This window comes from Ahaetulla prasina, chromosome 17 (assembly GCF_028640845.1).
Source record: "Ahaetulla prasina isolate Xishuangbanna chromosome 17, ASM2864084v1, whole genome shotgun sequence".
Lineage (NCBI taxonomy): Eukaryota > Metazoa > Chordata > Lepidosauria > Squamata > Colubridae > Ahaetulla > Ahaetulla prasina.
In genome coordinates this window covers 7,357,190-7,376,825 of record NC_080555.1, presented here as the reverse complement: position 1 = coordinate 7,376,825, position 19,636 = coordinate 7,357,190, and the positions used below count along the sequence as shown (strand labels likewise).

At 45.6% G+C, this 19,636-nt stretch overlaps 1 protein-coding gene across 1 annotated transcript in view; it reads right to left on the bottom strand.

Annotated features, from left to right (window-relative positions):
• Positions 1–223: 223 nt before the first annotated feature.
• Positions 224–19,636, bottom strand: part of BBS1 (Bardet-Biedl syndrome 1) — a 63,572-nt gene continuing 44,159 nt past the window's right edge. Inside the window, exons 18-21 of the transcript XR_009152388.1 lie at positions 14,339–14,502; positions 7,437–7,511; positions 4,962–5,125; positions 224–1,707 (exon numbers count right to left, since the gene is read on the bottom strand). The gene's annotated coding sequence lies outside the window, so the exon portion shown is untranslated. The remainder of the gene's footprint in view (positions 1,708–4,961; positions 5,126–7,436; positions 7,512–14,338; positions 14,503–19,636) is intronic.

Genomic DNA, 19,636 nt, shown 5'->3' with positions numbered 1-19,636 from the left:
TGTAGGAAGAACAAAGGCTGAAGGGCCGCTGGAGAAAAGGCTCCAGGGCTAAACATGTCCTTTCCGTCGTGCGTCTCAAACCCCAAGACAACCTACCTGACGGGCTTTTGCAAGAAGCGTGAGGTTTGGGGGTTAACCCCCACCCCACAACCCAGCCGCCTTGCCCAAACCGCAACTCCCAGGTTGCCTTGCGCCACCCACACCTAGCAGACCTCGCTCCGAGCAGCTGCGTCCGCAGAAATGCACAGCGATAAGTTTGGAGCGGTTGGAAAAGTAGCTTTTTGTAGCTTGATAAAGAGACCGGAGAACTTCAGCCAAAAGGACTTTGTCAATGGTAGTTTGCAGTGTGGTGGATTGCAAACGATGTCCTAGCCCAGTGTTGTTCAACCTTGGGAAGTTGAAGACGGGTGGACTTCCACTCCCAGAATTCCCTAACCAGACATGCTGCCTGGGGAATTCTGGGAGTTGAAGTCCGCTCTTCTTAAAGCATGCTAGCTGGGGAATTCTGGGAGTTGAAGTCCACCCTCTTAAATTATGCTGGCTGGGGAATTCTGGGAGTTGAAATCCATCCATCTTAAAGCATGCTAGCTGGGGAACTCTGGGAGTTGAAGTCCCCCCTTCTTAAATCATGCTGGCTGGGGAATTCTGGGAGTTGAAGTCCGCTCTTCTTAAAACATGCTGGCTGGGGAATTCTGGGAGTTGAAATCCATCCATCTTAAAGCATGCTAGCTGGGGAATTCTGGGAGTTGAAATCCATCCATCTTAAATCATGCTGGCTGGGGAATTCTGGGAGTTGAAATCCATCCATCTTAAAGCATGCTAGCTGGGGAACTCTGGGAGTTGAAGTCCCCCCTTCTTAAAAAATTCTGGCTGGGGAATTCTGGGAGTTGAAACCCACTCATTTTACATCATGCTGGCTGGGGAATTCTGGGAGTTGAAGTCCATCCGTCTTAAAGCAGCTGGCTGGGGAATTCTGGGAGTTGAAATCCATCCATCTTAAAGCATGCTAGCTGGGGACTTCTGGGAGTGGAATCCCGCCCTCCTTGAAGTTCCCAAGGCAGTGAAAGTTTGCTCTAGCAAACGAGGGTCTTATAAAGGTGATTTTAGCCGGTGTAAAAAGTGTAGGAAGAACAAAGGCTGAAGGGCCGCTGGAGAAAAGGCTCCAGGGCTAAACATGTCCTTTCCGTCGTGCGTCTCAAACCCCAAGACAACCTACCTGACGGGCTTTTGCAAGAAGCGTGAGGTTTGGGGGTTAACCCCCACCCCACAACCCAGCCGCCTTGCCCAAACCGCAACTCCCAGGTTGCCTTGCGCCACCCACACCTAGCAGACCTCGCTCCGAGCAGCTTTGCGTAGCGGTGCTGGTGTTTGCAACGGGTGGGGGTGGGTGGGGGGCTGTGGAAAAGGGGATCCCCCAGCCGCCACCCCCACCCCCTCCGGGGCTACTTTTTGTGTGTTTAAAAAAGTGAAAAACGACATTTTAAAAAAAGTTTGTTTTTTCCTCCCCTCCCCAGCGATGCTACCCCCTCGCTGTGCAGAAGGCTCCTGGGGGGGCTGAGAGAGGGTCTCGGGGTAGGGGTGGGGTGTCTCGGCTCAGGGTCGGCAGTGACAGTCGTGGGCCAGGCGGACCGTCTGGAGATTCAAGGAGCCGTCCTCTTTGAGGAAGAGAAAGGGCAGCGGGATCTTTCGGGGTCGACAGCAGCGTCTCTGGCGGGAGAAAGAAAGAAAGAAAGAAAGAAAAAGTAGGGAGAATTTGACGGTCTCCCCAACGCCATTTGAGCCCTGGGAACCGCTAGAGGCAAGTCCTCGACTTACAACCGTTCGTTTAGTGACCGACTGAAGTTACAACAGCAGCCAGGACTGCAGGGGTGACATGTCAAATTTGTTACTACCGGTTCTGTGGGCGTGGCTTGGTGGGGTGGGTGTAATGTGACTGGGTGGGCGTGGCCTACTTTTTTTGCTTTTTGCTTACTTTTAAAAGCATTTTTTTCTACAACCTCTTCGGCCAGAGAGGTTGTAGAAAAAAAAATGCTTTTAAAAGGCTCCTGTGATGATCCCATCTCAGCTGGGATCATCAGAGGAGCCTTTTAAAAGCATTTTTGCTACAGCCTTTTCGACCGAAGAGGTTTTAAAAGGCTCTGGCGATCCCAGCTGAGCCGCGCGATCATCAGAGGATTTTTTTTTTTTTACTTTTAAAAGGATTTTTTCAGCCAAAGAAAAAAATGCTTTTAAAAGTTAAAAAAAAACAAAAACAACCTCTGATGATCGTGCGGCTCAGCAGGGCATGGGCCAGTGGGGGAGGGATTTTTTGCTACCGGTTCTCCGATCCACCTGCTGCCGTCGCTACCGGATCGGGCGATCCGGTCCAAACCGGGAGCATTTCACCCCTGCATATTTTTTTTTTTGTTTACATTTATACCCCGCCCTTCTCCGAAGACTCAGGGCGGCTTACAATGTATAAGGCAATAGTCTCATTCTATTTGTATATTTTTTACAAAGTCAACTTATTGCCCCCCCAACAATCTGGGTCCTCATTTTACCTACCTTATAAAGGGTGGAAGGCTGAGTCAACCTTGGGCCGGGCTCGAACCTGCAGTAATTGCAGGCTTTGTGTTCTAATAACAGGCTTCTCTATTGCCTGAGCTATCCCGGCCCCTGCATGACTGTTTTTCACCTTTACGACCCTTCCTTTGATCAGGGAGACCAACATTAAAACAGCTTGGCCGCTGACTCGTATTTATGACGGTCGTCGTATCCCCGGTGATCTCGGGTTGATTCCCTTTTGCGACCTTCTGACAAGCAAAGTCAATGGGGAAGCCATGTATTCGCTTAACAACGGAGTTACCGTAAGGGCTGTTGAGAGGGAGGGAGCTAAATGCAAGATTGACGTTTAAAACCTGCATGTTAGGGTCAAAGAACGTATTAGAAAGTTTTGATTTAAAGTGCTTGTTTGTTCTTTTAAAAATTTTAGTACTTTGAAGGAAAAGAGAGGGTGAAAGAAAGGCAGAAAGAAAGGGGGGGGAAAAATTTCCCTGCCTCCTTCAGTAAGGCCAAAAAATTTGAAAGAATACAATAAATTTTGTAAATAAAAATGGTTTACCAGGTGCAAACAGAAATACATACTGTTTCCATAGCAAGGAAGATAAAAGCAGGAACGGTTAAATTGATTATTTCTTTTAAAGAGGAAAAAATGTTCTCATTTGGATATCGCTTCTGGAATTTGTGCTTGTGAATTAAAAAAAAAAGGAAAAAAAAGAAACTTTGATCTCGGTTTTGTTGATTAGAAAGACTTGGTGTTCTAGAAAGGGCTGGTTATATATTAATAATATAAAAGCAAAAAAGCTGAAGACGTAAAAAAAGGGAAACGTTAGCACGGAGCGTTGTTAAAGACCATGTTAAGCATTATTGTTATGATACGATTGTATAATTATTCTATCCATATTATTGCGGCGAAGGCTACGACAGATATGCGGATTATGGCTCTTTAAAAATAACTGTAGCCAGATCGCATGCAGTCGGATGGACATTGAATGTTATATAAATAAAATAAATAAAACATGGAGGAAAAAAAAAAGCAAAAAGTTGAGGATGGAGTGTGTTTATCTTGTACTGAGCTAGGAAGAGTCAACGCCCGCTTTTTTTTTTCTTTTACTCTTCCCCCTTGTATTTCACATCTCTTCTCCTCCGTTCCCTTTCCCGCCCTTAATTTCCTATTTTCTTTCCTTTTCTGTAGTTTATACAAAAATAAGGGCCTCTGGTGGCTCAGCAGACAAAGTCTGTCTGTTATTAACACAGCTGCCTGCAATTACTGCAGGTTCAAGTCCCACCAGGCCCAAGGTTGACTCAACCTTCCATCCTTTATAAGGTAGGTAAAATGAGGACCCAGATTGTTGGGGGCAATAAAAGTTGACTTTGTATATAATATACAAATGGATGAAGACTATTGCTTGACATAGTGTAAGCCGCCCTGAGTCTTCGGAGAAGGGCGGGATATAAATGCAAATAATAATAAAAAAAATGGGGCAAAACCAGGGGTGGGCTTCAAAAATTTTAGCAAGGCGTTCTCTGCCCTGTTGCTGGGTGGGCGTGGCCATGTCAGCCTTCTACACCACGCGCGCCCTGCACTTACCTGCATCCAAAACGGGCCAGGTGGGTACCCCTGAGAGGGGCAGGGTGGGGTGGGAAGGGCCAGCCGGGAGTGGCATTTGGGGGTTCTCTAAACTGCACAGAATCTTAGCTACAGGTTCTCCTGAACCCTTGCAAACCAGTGGTGGTTTTCAAATTTTTTTACTACCAGTTCTGTGGGCGTGGCTTGGTGGGTGTGACGTGGCTTGCTGGGCGTGGCTTGCTGGGCACGGCAGGGGAAAGGATACTGCAAAATCCCCATTTCCTCCCGATCAGCTGGGACTCGGGAAGCAGAGAATAGATAGGAGCCTCTGGTGGCTCAGCAGACTAAGCCTGTCTGTTATTAACACAGCTGCTTGCAATTACTGCAGGTTCAAGTCCCACCAGGCCCAAGGTTGACTCAGCCTCCATCCTTTATAAGGTAGGTAAAATGAGGACCCAGATTGTTGGGGGCAATAAAAGTTGATTTTGTATATAATATACAAATGGATGAAGACTATTGATTGACACAGTGTAAGCCGCCCTGAGTCTTCGGAGAAGGGCGGGATATAAATTCAAATTTTTTTAAAAAAAAAGAAAACTTGAAGATTAAAACCATTTAACCTAACTTCACAACGGCAGCGGTTCACGTAACAAATGGGGCAAGAAAGGTCATAAAAGGGGGGGCCCCAAAAAATTCACTTTGCCCTGGTCTCGCTTAGCAACGGAAAGGTTGGGCTTCGTTGTCGTTGTAAGTTGAGGACTACCTGAATGCCACACGGCTGGACCCAAGTTTCAATCCTTTGGACGCCAGGTCTCCCTGGAGCCGCCCCTGCACCTCCATCCCCTTGCTCTACCTGTTGGGCATCCACCTGGCCTTGAGGGCTTGGCTCCTGGAGGCCACAGGTCAGACTCCAAAAATCCAGCTGCGTCTCTTCTTTGATTCGGTGGCAATGGCACCCCAGACATTCGGTGAAGGTGAAGGAAGTGGGGCTCAGCACCCAATTCTGCCAGCCGAGATCTGGATGGTGGGATAGGGGAGGAGGGAGGGAGGGAGGGAGAGAGAGAGAGAGACAGAGAGAGAGAGAGAGAGAGAGATGGAAAGAGAGAGAAAGAGAGAGAGACAGAGAGAGAGAAAGAGAGAGAGAAAGAAAGAGACAGAGAAAGAGAAAAAGAGAGAAAGAGACAAAGAAAGAGAGAGAGAGAGAGAGAGAGAGAGAGAGAGAGAGAGAGACAGAGAAAGAGAGAGAGAAAGAAAGAGAGAGACAGAGAAAGAGAAAAAGAGACAAAGAAAGAGAGAGACAGAGACAGAGGGAAAGAGAGAGAAAAAGAGACAGAGAGAGAGAGAAAGAGAAAGAGAGAGAGAAAGAAAGAGAGACATACAGAGACAGAGAAAGAGAGAGAAAGAGACAGAGAGAGAAAGAGGCAAAGAAAGAGAGAGACAGAGAGAGAGAGAGAGAGACAGAGAGATAGAAAGAGAGAAAGAGAGACAGACAGAGAGAGACAGAGGGAAAGAGAGAGAGAGAGAAAGAGAAAGAGAAAGAGAGAGAGACAAAGACAGAGAGAGAGAAAGAGAGAGAGAAAGACAGACACAGAGAGAGAAAGAGAAAGAGAAAGAAAGAGAGAGAGAGAAAGAGACAAAGAAAGAGAGAGAGACAGAGAGAGAGAAAGCGAAAGAGAGAGAGAAAATGAAAGGATACACACGTCACTTACAAATATTTCAATTTTAAGAAGAGACTGGACAGCCACTTGTCTGGAATGGGATAGGGTCTCGTGCTTGAGCAGGGGTTGGACTAGAAGACCTCCAAGGTCCCTTCCAGCTCTCTTATTCTGAAATTCTTCATTCCCACCCTAAACCTAGTTTCTAATTCCAGTTTAGGTCAATGGGAAACCAGTTCTCTGTAGCATTTGAACGAAGCCAGGATTAATGTGTAACCTCAGCTACTAGGGGGCATAGTTACTTTTTAAACCTATTTTTTTAACCTGCCGTATTTTTCACGTTTTAATGTATTTTTTTAACCCGCTGTATTTGTTTTTACTACTATTTTTTAACCCAAAGTATTTTTTTTACATTTAGCCTATTTTTAACTCATTGTATTTTTTACTTTTTAACCTACTTTTTAATCCGCTGCATTTTTTTACATTCAACCTATTTTTAACCCAAAGTATTTTATTTTTTTAGCCCATTTTAACGTACTGTATTTTTTATTTTTAACCCACTGTATTTTTTACTTTTTAACCTACTTTTTAATCCGCTGCATTTTTTTACATTCAACCTATTTTTAACCCAAAGTATTTTATTTTTTTAGCCCATTTTAACGTACTGTATTTTTTATTTTTAACCCACTGTATTTTTTTTTACTTTTCAATCTATTTTGTAACCCAAGCTATTTTTTAAAATTTTTAGTCCATTTTTAACCTACTGTATTTTTACATTTTAACTTATTTTTTAAACATACCATGTTTTCTGTTTTAACCTATTTTTAATCTGATGTATTTTTTATTTTTAACCTACTTTTTTAATCTATTGTAATACACTATCAAGGGACCTGGTGGCTCAGCGGCTAAGATGCTGAGCTTGTCAATCGGAAGGCCGGCAGTTCAGCGGTTCGAATCCCTAGTGCCGCGTAATGGGGTGAGCTCCCGACTTGTCCCAGCTTCTGCCAACCTAGCAGTTCGAAAGCACGTAAAAAAAAATGCAAGTAGAAAAATAGGGACCACCTTTGGTAGGAAGGTAAGAGTGTTCCGTGCACCTTTGGCGTTGAGTCATGCCGGCCACATGACCACGGAGACGTCTTCGGACAGCGCTGGCTCTTCGGTTTTGAAACGGAGATGAACACCACCCCCTAGAGTCGGGAACGACTAGCACATATGTGCGAGGGGAACCTTGATCTTTACCTTAATACACTATCCTGATTTAACATCACAGGTCAGTTTGCAGCCATCATGGCTTAAGTCAACAAAACCAGGGCTTAAACTATGCTTTAGCAGAATGAATGGGTTATTACAAACCTAGTTGATAGTTCAACTGACCAATAGGCTTCAGGCAACAAACCAGAGTTAAAAAATATGACTGTCTTAGCCAGGACATTTTGCACAGATGAAGCTTTTTTTAAAAATAAAACAAACCAACCGCTAAAACAGGGGTCTCCAACCTTGGCAACTTTAAAACGTATGGACTTCAACTCCCAGAGTTGAGAGGAGCTCTGGGAGTTGAAGTCCACAACTCTTCAAAGTTGCAAAGGCTGGAGACCCCTGCGCTAAAATAGACAGGATTGTCATATGAACATATTAATAATACTGTGATATTAACGTATTGTTTATTATATTACCATCCAAGGTGACGCGTTGCGAGATCTGTAAGCAGCCCCCTTTTTGGGTCACCAATGTCTGATTGGAGGTTATACCTAAGGACCAAAAAATAAAATAAAAATGCAGATAAGCAATTTGTAGGCTCCAGCTTATGACGGTTCATTTAGTGACCGCTCCAAGTTACAACAACATTGAAAAAAGTGACTTGGTTAGGACCGTTTTTCACACTTAACAACCGTGTGACTGACTTAACAATCGCAGTGGTTCAGCTTAACAACTGTGCCAAGAAAGGTGATCAAAGTGGGAGGAACTCACTTAAAAAAAGGGCCTCACTTAGCAGCAGAAAATTTAGGGCTCGCTTTGGGGTTGTAAGTCGAGGATGACCTGTCTGTGTTTATCTGGAAGAGAGAAATTTTCACGGTTCTCATTTTTCCTTGGCGCTATCCGGAGGAGTAAATCCTGAAGCCGGCAGCTTCAGACAGCGAAGGAAAAAGCAGGTGTGCCGAGTGTAATCTTTGTGTTAGAAAAGATATCGGATTAGAAATGTCCTTTTTTATCCACACAGATAACGACGGCTGGGTTTTTATTTCCCTAAGCAAGACCCCTCCAGCCAGCTGTTCTCCTTGGAAGCGAGCGGAGAGTCAAAAGACCGCTTTTGAAAAAAAGAATAACCCTGAGGATTTGCAATAAACAACAGCTAAATTTTTTTTACAGAGTTCCAACAATGTCAGACTGTCCGGGATTTTATCAGGCAATGCTTGGGGATCCGTGCAAAGCCTTGTTTTGCCAAGTGGGGTGAATTTCGTTTATAGCCCTAGACTAATTTCTCAATCTTGGCTACTTTTAAGATGGGTGGACTGGACTTCAGCACTCAGAATTTCCCCAGCCAGCCTGGTTTACGATAGGTGAGTTTCATAACAGCATTTGGAAGGGACCTTGGAGGTCTTCTAGTCCAACCCCCTGCTCAAGTAGGGAGATTCTGTATCATTTTGGACGAATGGCTGTCCACTTTCTTCTTAAACACAAACACAAATCCTGGAGGCAAGTCGTTCCACTGATTAATTGTTCCCACTGTCAGGAAATAAGAGTTGGAAGGACCTTGGAGGTCTTCTAGTCCAACCCCCTGCTCAAGTAGGGAGATTCTGTATCATTTTGGACGAATGGCTGTCCACTTTCTTCTTAAACACAAACACAAATCCTGGAGGCAAGTCGTTCCACTGATTAATTGTTCCCACTGTCAGGAAATAAGAGTTGGAAGGGACCTTGGAGGTCTTCTAGTCCAACCCCCTGCTTAAGCAGGAGAGCTCATACTAATTCAGACAAACGGCTGTCCAATCTCTCTTCTTAAAAACCTCCAGGGATGGAGCACCCACAACTTCTGGTGGCAAGCAGTTCCACTGATCAATTGTTCTCGCTGTCAGGAAATTTCTCCTTAGTTCCAGGTTGCTTCTCTCCTTGATTAGTGTCCATCCGTTGCTTCTTGTCCTCCCATCAGGTGCTTTTTTGAGAAACCATAGCTCTTTTTTTTTTTTAATTTGAATTTATATCCCGCCCTTCTCCAAAGACTCAGGGCGGCTTACACTATGTCAAGCAATAGTCTTCATCCATTTGTATATTATATACAAAGTCAACTTTATTGCCCCCAACAATCTGGGTCCTCATTTTACCTACCTTATAAAGGATGGAAGGCTGAGTCAACCTTGGGCCTGGTGGGGCTTGAACCTGCAGTAATTGCAAGCAGCTGTGTTAATAACAGACTGTCTTAACAGTCTGAGCCAAAGAGGCCCTGTCTTCTTTGTGGCAGCCCCTCCAATTATTGGATCATGTCTCCCCTAGTCCTTCTTTTTATTAAACTAGACATACCAAGTTCCTGCAACCGTTCTTCATATGTTTTAGCGTCCAGCCCGCTAATCATCTTTGTTGCTCTTTTCTGCACCCTTTCCATCTTTTTTGTATCGTGCTTACCAAACTGGATGAAATATTCCAAGTGTGGCCTTACCAAAACATTATAAAGCGGTACTAACACTTCACGTGATCTTGATTCTATCCCTAGAACAGTGTTGGCTTTTTTGGCAGCTGCTGTGCACGGCTGGCTCGTATTTAAATGGTTATCCAGTAGGACATCTTACACGATCCCTTTCATAGTTACTGCTTTTGAGCTTTTGAACCACCTATATTCTATAAAGGGGCATTTGGTTTTTCTGGCTGCTGTTTTTCAATTCATTTTATGGTTGGCCCAAGCAAAGCAGAAATTGGATGGTTTTGTGTTAAGTTGCGCCCAGGAAATTCCTTAGAATTGTGGCGTTGAAGTTGTCGCTTTCCAAATGCAAACTGGCAAGGATATTTCTCTGCTTCTCGCACGATATCTGTGGAAGCATCTTGAGATCATCCCAAACCCTATGTTGTGGTCCGCCAGCAGTCTGCGGAGCTGGCAACGGAGTCGGACAGCGATGAGGCTGAGGTGAGGCCAGGGCCGTCGGGGAGTGAGGTGCGGACTCCAGAGCCTCCAGAGGCTGACAGTAGTGAGGCAGAGGAACAGGAGGAGCCTGTTCCTAATGCACGCATGAGAAGAGCTGCCAGAAGGCAAGAGCAGCTCAAGCAGAGAGGACAACTCGGGAGTAAGGCCAGGAGATGATTGGCCCCTCCCATAAGGCTTAAAACAGACCAGCAACGGCGTTTGGGCTTTGCCGGAAAACAACGTTGGTAGCTTTGTCTTGTTGCATTTATTTTGTATTGGTGTCTTCTGAATTTTTGCCAAGAAAGGCCTTTGGCAGTTTGCCTAATTGGACCAAGGTTTGCGATAGGACTGAGGTATTTGTGATGGGAGGAATTTGTTTTAATTTGAGTTGAATGATGGTGGGAATGAAGTAATTATCAGCTGTTCGAATAAAGTTTGTTTGTTTTTTCACAGACTGAGTTTCCTACTACCTACTTGGGCCTGGGTCACAACACCGTAATTGCTATATCGCAGGGGTAAAATGCTATTGGTTCGCACCGGTTCGGGTGAACCTGTAGCAGCGACAGCGCATGGCGGCAGTGTGAGGCTCCGCCCACCCACCCGGACGTCATTACTTCCTGGTTTTAGCTAGGAAGTAACCTGTTTTTGACCCTCTGCATATGCGCAGAGGGTCCAAAATCGGATGTGATGCATGCGCGCGAGTGGAGCGCACACTTCCGAACTGGTAGTGAAGGTAAGTAGATTTCACCCCTGCTATGTAGGTATGTCAAGAAGACTGCATTTCCCAGAGTTCCTTGCTAGAGAGACCAAACTAACCAGGAGTCCACCAGCTAAGTATAAAAAATAAATCTGTTAAATGTTGCAAATGCAATATTTAGGTTGGTATGATCACCTGTGGTGGATGTCGTGTCCCAAAAGCAAAAAAAAAATACTGGAAGAAAATACACTATGGAAACTATGACAAAACAACACATCGATTTTGAAACCTGAGAAATTCCTGTTGAGCATGATAATAAAGGTAACACATATTTAATTTTACATATTCTAACCGCAGCCCGGATTGTATACGCACAATACTGGAAAAATGTAGAAACCCCGACAGATGATAATATAATTAAAAAGAAAAGATTCTGGAATGGGCAGAAATGGATAGGTGAACTCTAAAAATCAAAAAAGAAGAAGATTCGGAATATTTTATAACATGGGAACTAAGCCACAAATGGTTAGCTGACAGATACAGAGGTTAGAGGATTAATGTGAAATATGGACTACACGAGAGAGAAAAAACTGATGAGTAAATATTTTGAGGGTTATATAATCGATACCATAATGGAAGGTTGTATACTTTTCAATAATGATTGGTATTATCCAGTAGGGTTTTTTTTTTCCAATTTTATTTGCTACCCGTTTACTGGCGGGCACTCATGCGTTCGCGCACATGACACTTCTGCACATGTGCAGAGATGTCCGGGCGGGTGGATGGAGCTTCCTGTCTCCACTGCTACCGGTTTGCCCGAACCAGGGTGAACCGGTAGCAACCAACCACGGGTATTATTGCATATATTTTTATATGTACGTGATTATAATGGCTATGATGATGTTTATATTTTAACACTTTGGGACACCTAGGAAACACACTGTTTAATACAGACGTGGAATTTGTGACACAAAACAATAAAGAATATTTGTACACAAAAGAGTCCTGGGAAATGCAGTTCTAGCCTCTTCAGGTTCCCTCGTCCGAGCAGCTCCAACTCGGTGGACTTCTACTCCCAGAATTCTCTGCGGCGCACTTGCTGACTGGGGAATTCTGGGAGTGTAAGGCCACACAGCTTGCGCAACACCAATTTAAAAATAAAACAAAATCCAATGCTTCCCAGGCTGAATTGCCGCTGAAAAACCGGAACGACGCAAAAGCCGGATCCGTTATGCAGTCGAAAAGCAGAAGTGAGTATTTTTGACATCAACTATTTGACGCAAACAAAACGGATGGCTGTGGTTAAATTCCCCACAAAGAGAGGGGCAACGCTTTTTAACTCCTCAAGCTCAAGGGTCCTTGAGTGGCTCCGACTGTTAAGACAGTCTGTTATTAACAGCAGCTGCTTGCAATTACTACAAGTTCAAGTCCCACCAGGCCCAAGGTTGACTCAGCCTTCCATCCTTTATAAGGTAGGTAAAATGAGGACCCAGATTGTTGGGGGGGCAATAAGTTGACTTTGTATATAATATACAAATGGATGAAGACTATTGCTTGACATAGTGTAAGCCGCCCTGAGTCTTCGGAGAAGGGCGGGATATAAATGCAAATAATAATAAAAAAAAAAGCGAATGGCCAGCAAAATGTAGGCCATGCTCTGGGATGAGAACGGGCGCTCTTGATATGCCCGTGCGCGCTCTTGTGAGTCATACTTCCTTGCGACATGTTTAACCGCTTTGGGACTGAATTTTGTCCCCTTTCGTGGATTCGCATCATCCAGTAGTTGGGAGTTGTGAAATTACAGGTAGTCCTCGACTTACGAACGCCCGTTAAGCCCAGCGTTTCTGCGGCTAAACAAAACATTTGAGTGAAATTTTGACCCACCTTTCAACCACCTTCCTTGCCAGCGTGGTTAAGTGACGCGCCGCCGTTGATAAGTGAATAACCCGGTTGTTAAGTCAATCCGGCTTCCCTGGTTGACTTTTGCTCTTCAAAAGGTTGCAAAAGGGGATCGTGTGACTCCCCCCACCGCCCCGGTGGGACACTGCGACCGTCATAAATATGAAACAGTGGCCAAGCCCCTGAATTTTATTCGCCTGACTGGGCGGGGATGCTACAACGGTCGTAAGTGTGAAAAATGGTCCGAAGTGTTCATTTCCCCCCCCCCCAATCCCGTTGTAACTTTGAACGGTTGCTGATTGAACTGTTGTAAGTCAAGGACTAGCTATAGCTCGCCAGGTTTGGTTTAACCTGCAAACCCCACTTTGATTCAGGGTTTGCAGGCTGGGTAACTGCATTGGCTTTTGGAGACCTGGGGAAGAGTGTTTGTGTGAGCCCGTAGAAGTGAACCTTGACACAGGATACAGATAGATTCAGATTAACAGAGTTGGAAGGGACCTTGTAGGTCATCTAGTCCAACCCCCCGCCCAAGCAGGAGACCCTACACCGTTTCTGACAGATGGCTGTCCGGTCTCTTCTTGAAAGCTTCCAGTGATGAAGCTCCCACAACTTCTGAAGGCAACTTCTGTTCCACAGATTGATGGTTCTCACTGTCAGAAAATTCCTCCTTATTTCCAGGTTGAATCTCTCTTTGTTCAGTTTCCATCCATTGTTCCTTGTCTGGCCTTTGGGTACTTTGGAGAATAGCTTGACCCCCTTCCTCCTCTCTGGGGCAGCCCCTCAAATATTGGAAGACTCAAATATTGGAAGACTGCTATCCCCTGATTCTTCTCTTCACTAGACCAGCCATGCCCAGTTCCTGCAACTGTTCATCACACTAGTGGCCAAAATTGTGGAAACCTTTTGGGAAAAGTGTATTTTTGAAGTTTGATGGCTAATAACACCACTTTTTGTTTTGTTTTGGAGAGTCAAGATAATTATATTCCACTGCTGGAATGGCCTGGGAATAGACAAACTGAAAAATCGATGGAGCCGACTCAAGAAACTGGTTAGTCAGAAGCGACCCAGCAATCTAACCCAGTTAATAGAAGCCATCATTCAATCTTGGTTTCACTTGGTAACAGCTGCAGAACTAAAAGACTTGGTTCACTCCGTGGGAAGACTTTGTAAGGCCGTCATTCATGCTAAAGGTGACCCAACGAAGGATTAACTGACATGGAGATCATGTTTGTATATCTTATTTTTTCCATGGTGATCATTTTTGTATATCTCGTTTTTTTTCCTACGTGTTTCACTTTTCTTCTTTCTACCGTAATTGCTATTTTAATAGCAAATCCTTCATCAAAGTTACTGCATTACATTCTGGATTAAATTATCGTTCCACTGATATATAATTTTATGGTACTGCTCCAAAAAAAAAAAAAAGTGGTGTTATTAGCTAGTTTTAGAAAATACACTTTTCCCAAAAGTTTTCCACAATTTTTTTTTATTTGAATTTATATCCCGCCCTTCTCCGAAGACTCAGGGCGGCTTACACTGTGTTAAGCAATAGTCTTCATCCATTTGTATATTATATACAAAGTCAACTTTTATTGCCCCCAACAATCTGGGTCCTCATTTTACCTACCTTATAAAGGATGGAAGGCTGAGTCGACCTTGGGCCTGGTGGGACTTGAACTTGCAGTAATTACAAGCAGCTGTGTTAATAACAGACTGCATTAGTCTGTTGAGCCACCAGAGACCACTCCTGTATGTTTTAGCCTCCCCTCTGAATCTCACTGGGGGTCTCAGGGAAGGAGAGGTGGAGTGGGGGAAGATGCCAGACAGAGGAGAAGCAAGGAGGGTGCAGAGTGCAGAAGGACACTTACTGAGATGCCGTCCCTCGATGGAGGGCTCCACAGACTTCCTTCCTTCTTGGGCCCATTCTTCCCGCACCTGTCGGGTCATGCTGGCCGTCAGCCGGGGTGGGTGGTCTAAGCGCAGCAGCTGGCACATCACTGTCCTTGCTCGCTGGAGGATTTGTTCCCGACAGCTGTGGGAGAGGGGTGGGGGGGAGTGACACAATCAATAGGAGCTCAGCCACAGGTGTGGAGCGAAATTTGGGGTAATGGGAAGAAGGGGAGAAGATGGAGCTCCTCCATTTTCTCTTGGAAGCTGCTAAGTAAGGTGTTCCTGCCTCGAAGGGCAGAAGGGAATAAATAAGGATATCTATCTATCTATCTATCTATCTATCTATCTATCTATCTATCTATCTATCTATCTATCTATCTATCTATCCCTCCATCCATCTTCCTTCCATCCACCCATACGTCCAACCTATACATCCATCGTTATTTCTCTCTCTCTCTCTCTCCATCTTCTATCCATCCATCCTATCCAGTGGTGAAATCTAATTTTTTTTACTCCCGGTTCTGTGGGCGTGGCTTGATGGGTGTGGCTTGATGGGCGTAGCAGGGGAAGGATACTGCAAAATCCCCATTCCCTCCCCACTGGGGCCAGCCAGAGGTGGCATTTGCCAGTTCTCCAAACTGCTCAAAATTTCCGCTACTGGTTCTCCAGAACCTGTCAGAACTTGCTGGATTTCACCCCTGATCCTATCCATCCATTGTTATCTATCTATCTATCTATCTATCCATCCATCTTCCTTTCATCCATCCATACGGCCATATGTCTATCCTATACATCCATTGTTATCTCTCTCTCTCTCTCTCCATCTTCTCTCCATCCATCCTATCCATCCATTATTATCTATCTATCTATCTATCTATCTATCTATCTATCTATCTATCTATCTATCTATCTATCTATCCATCCATCCATCTATCCCTCCATCTATCTTCCTTCCATCCTTCCATATGTCCATCCTATACATCCATTGTTATCTCTCTCTGTCTCTCCATCTTCCATCCTTCCTTCCATCCTATACACCCGTTATCTATCTATCCATCCATCTATCCTTCCATCCATCTTTCTTCCATCCGTCCATATGTCCATCCTATACATCCATCGTTATCTCTCTCTCTCTCCATCTTCCATCCATCCATCCTATACATCCATTGTTATCTATCTATCTATCTATCTATCTATCTATCTATCTATCCATCTATCCATCTAACCCTCCATCCATCTTCCTTCCATCCTTCCATCCTTCCATCCGTCCATCCTATACATCCATCGTTATCTCTCTCTCTCTCCATCTTCCATCCTTCCTTCCATCCTATACATCCATCGCTATCTATCTATCTATCTATCTATCTATCTATCTATCTATCTATCTATCTATCCATCCATCCATCCATCCATCCTCTATCAAATATTGAAACCGCCCATCTCTCACACCGAGGGACATTGGGGAGCATACAGATAAAATATGGAAACATAAAACCAGAAGATAAATTTTTTTAAAGAGTACAATGTTAAAAGTTAATTTTAATGTTCTGCCGACTGGGGAATTCCTCCAGGTGGAGAGACACAGGAGCAGGGACTCCTTTTAGAAACTCCGGCAACTGGGTGCCGGAATCAAAAGAGGCAGGGGTGTTGAGTGGGGGGAGAGGGAAGGGCGTGGGTACCACCTCCCATCAGCCTTTCCAAATTATTACCCTCAGGGGCTTTTACTTTCCCTCACCTGTGCCTGATGGGAGGTGTAGTCTGGCAGCTCCCAAAATTCCTCTGCTGCCCCCTCAAAAATCCCCTTTCCTTTGCCATCCTTTCCTCTACAATCCTGCCACATTTTCAAAATGTCCCCAGGAACATCCCCCACTCCCAAAAAAAGCAGATCTGTCCTCATCCTCACTTCTCCCCCCCAAAAAAAACCTCTGGATGCACCCGATCCGTGGTATTCGCCGTTCCCCAGTTCAGAGTACTGTGGCTCGCGCCTTCTCACTCTAGGGTCAGGCGGGGAGGGAGGGGTCCCTGCCTTTTGCAACCAGGTGGGGATTTGAACCCAGCTCCTCCCAGCCAGCCCCTCGATTTTTTCTGGGCTCCCCCGCCATTTGGAAGGGCAGGGAAGATGGGGGGGGGGGGCTTGCTGGAAAGCCTTACCTTTCGTTGAAAGTCAGGGCAGAAAACTGGAGGGTTTGCTGCTCGCTTGGGGGGTCTCCCTCCCGGAGGGCAGAGGTGCCACCGGAGGGCACCCCGCTGGCCAGCAAGAGGTGGAGGAAGAAGAGGAAGAGCATGGCACCGGGGGATCGGAGGGGGCCGTCGGAAATGGGCACAGGTGGGCACCGCAAGCAAGCAAGCAACGCTTAGGTGCTGCCTCCTGGATGGGGATGCGATGAGACGCTGGGAAGCAGACTTTTATCTGTCTCTCCTCCAGGCCTGGGTTGACCTTGGCATTTTTCAAACTCCTCATCCCCCGAGGACGGCAAACTGCAGAAGGAGAGTCTGGGTGCCAGCTCTTCGGTCCACCCAGGGGGGCAAAGCCAGGCATTCTCGCCACCCCTTGGGACCCTCCCTCCTCCCTCCTTCCCTCCCTCCCTTCCCTCTGTCCCTCCAAAGGGTGCCCCCCTTCTTGGAACGACCAGGATTTTGCGCCACGGATTTAGCAAGTTCTCAAAATGTGAGCAGTTGAATTTGGGGTGGGTGGGGGGGAAAAAGACCACTTGGGGTTGCAGGGGAGGTGGAGGGCAGGGAGGTGGAGAGGATGCTCCTGAGCTTGAACAGAGTGCATCTTAAAGCTTGCCCCCAAAAGGTGCTGTGTTGTTGTTGTTTTTTCAGGAGGCAACTGGACTTTTTTGGGGGTGTTTTCCCCCCCCCTCTTTTCGTTTGAAGACGTTTCGCTTCTCATCTGAGAAGCTTTTTTTTTTTCCAGCTCCTTCCATCCCCCTCCATCCAAGTCAGAGCTGAAGAAGCTTCTCGGATGAAAAGGGAAACCTCTTCAAAAGGGAGAAAAAAAACAAACAAACCAGAAAGTCCATTTGGCTCCTGGGAAAAAAAAAAAAACAGCTTTGGGACAACCTTGATTTTGGATGACAGACCTTGTCCCAAAAGGAAGCAACAGCAGGCGGGGGAGGGGAAATTCTATAGAGTCCAGAACGACAGGCGTTGGAAGGGACCTTGGAGGTCCTCTAGTCCAACCCCCTGCCCAAGCAGGAGACCCCTATGCCCATTTCAGACAAGTGACTGTCCGGTCTCTTTTTAAAAAACCTCCAGTTGTTGGGAGCACCCACAACATCTGGTAGCAAACAGTTCCACGGGTTAATTGTTCTCACTGTCAAGACATTTCTCCTTAATTCCAGGTTGCTTCTCTCCTTGGTGAATTTTCAACTGTTGCTTCTGCCTTCGGGGGTTTTGGAGAATAGCTTGACTCCCTCTCCTTTGGGGCAGCCCCTCAAATATTGGAAGGCTGTTATCCTGTCTCCCCTGGTCCTTCTCTTCATTAGACTAGGAATGGCCAATTCTAGCAACCGTTCTTAGCCTCCAATCCCATAATCATCCTTGTTGCTCTTCTCTGCACTCTTTCTAGAGTCTCCACATCTTTTCTTTTTTTTTGCATGGTGCTAAACCAGAACTGGATGCAATATTCCAGTGTATCTTGTCTTCAGCATTTTATCTTCAGTGGCATCGGAACAATTTTAATAAAAAAGGGACATTTTTTTCCTGAGCACAAGCAGAGTTCAGGGAAAACCCACATATACACACAATCTTGTTCACAAGATTGGTTAATTTTTTTTTCCTCTGCAAGATGCAAGGGGGAAAAAAAATCTTACTTGGTTTTTTTTAAAATATATATTACATTTATATCCCGCCCTTCTCCGAAGACTCAGGGCGGCTTACACTATGTTAGCAATAGTCTTCATTCTATTTGTATATTTATATACAAAGTCAACTTATTGCCCCCCCCCAACAATCTGGGTCCTCATTTTACCTACCTTATAAAGGATGGAAGGCTGAGTCAACCTTGGGCCTGGTGGGACTAAAACCTCAGTAATTGCAGGCTGCTGCTGTTAATAACAGACTGCATTAGCAGCCTGAGCCACAGAGGCTCAGGGCCTCTGTGCCCGCTGAATTTATTTATCTACTGATAAATAAATTTATCTGTGCCCGCTGAATTTATTTATCTACTTATCAGCACCCACAATCGAACATGTCTCTATCCGGATCCTTGGAACCATGAGGACTAGAAGCTTCATTTCCTTCCGGAGGGCAGGAGAACCATAAACCAGGGGTGAAATCCAGCAGGTTCAGACAGGTTCTGGAGAACCGGTAGCGGAAATTTTGAGCAGTTCAGAGAACCGGTGAATAGCAGTTCTGGCTGGCCCCAGAGTGGGGAGGGAATGGGGATTTTGCAGTATCCTTCCCCTGGAGTTGGGAGGGAATGGGGATTTTGCAGTATCCTTCCCCTGGAGTGGTGGTGGGGAATGGAGATTATGCAGTATCCTTCCCCTGGAGTGGGGTGGGAATGGATATTTTGCAATATCCTTCCCCCAGGAGTGGGGAGGGAATGGAGATTTTGCAGTATCTTTCCCCTGGAGTGGGGAGGGAATGGGGATTTTGCAGTATCCTTCCCCTGCAGTGGGAAGGGAATGGGGATTTTGCAGTATCCTTCCCCTGGAGTGGGGAGGGATGGGGATTTTGCAATATCCTTCTCCTGCCACACATACCAAGCCACACCACGCCCACCAAGCCAAGCCCACAGAACCAGTATTAAAAAAAAATTTTGGCGTTCACCGCGGGCCATAAACGGTTAGCAAGCAGAAGGATTCCTTGTGGAATCCTTTTATTTCTCCCGGGATGGCTGGGAATGCCGTGAACAAACCCCGGCTTGGTGCGATATGCCGGTTAGAGTCAGCAGGAGGGACTTGGGAACAGCAAAGTCACTGGATCGTGGGATGCTGTCTGAGAGTTGTTTGTTTTGTCAGACAGACAGCTGGGGCGATGACTGACAGCTGGGGTCGTCGTCAAAACCAAGAGAAGGAAAAGAAGTGTAATTGTGAGCTACTTAGGAGGATGAGGAACCAATGTGGTTTCCGAAGCAAAAGAAGGAAAACGAAAAGAAACAAGGACGGAGAAAGGGATAGAATAGAATGAATGAGCTGGAAGGGACCTTGGAGATCTTCCAGTCCAGCCCCCTGCTCAAGCAGGAGAACCTATAATATTTCAGATAAGAGTCTAGATAAAAACCTCCAGTGATGGACGACTTCTGGTGGCAAGCTGTTCCACTGGTT